Here is a 557-nt window from a genome sequence, read left to right as displayed (position 1 = left end):
ATGCCTTTCTGGTTATCTTTCTGAATACAGGTCAGAGACTAGCAACCCGATAGCTGACTTTTCCACCACAACAGAAGCTTTCATCACTTCTTCCCTGGACTTTCTATGGCTCCAAAACTAGTGTCCCTGCATCTTGTCTTTCCTGTTCCAATCTGTCTGACACTACTTGGTCAATTTTCCTAATGCAATGTACTGCTCTAATCATATCGCCCATCCCTGCTCCCCTCCATCACAAAACTTCTGTGCTTGTTGCATATTGAAAAAAAGGCCACATTCCTTACCTTGCCCACCTTGCCAACCTCCCCCTACTTCCATCTCCACCTTACACCTTGATCATAGAACCATAGTATCATACAATGTAGAACTGGCAGGAAATGGAGATATTATCTAAACCAACTCACTTATTCTACAAATGAGGAAACTGAGGCCAACAAAGATTAAGTGACTTACTGAGGTCGTATGTAGAAGTTGTATGTAGCAGTGCCCAAATGTGACCTAAGTTTCTCTGACTCCAAATCATTTAACTATTTTCCCCTTTAACATAACAAATGGGCAGA

The sequence above is a fragment of the Vombatus ursinus genome, unplaced genomic scaffold (assembly GCF_900497805.2).
Source record: "Vombatus ursinus unplaced genomic scaffold, bare-nosed wombat genome assembly UNPS02015003.1, whole genome shotgun sequence".
NCBI classification, from domain to species: domain Eukaryota; kingdom Metazoa; phylum Chordata; class Mammalia; order Diprotodontia; family Vombatidae; genus Vombatus; species Vombatus ursinus.
Note: the sequence above shows the minus strand (reverse complement) of the source record.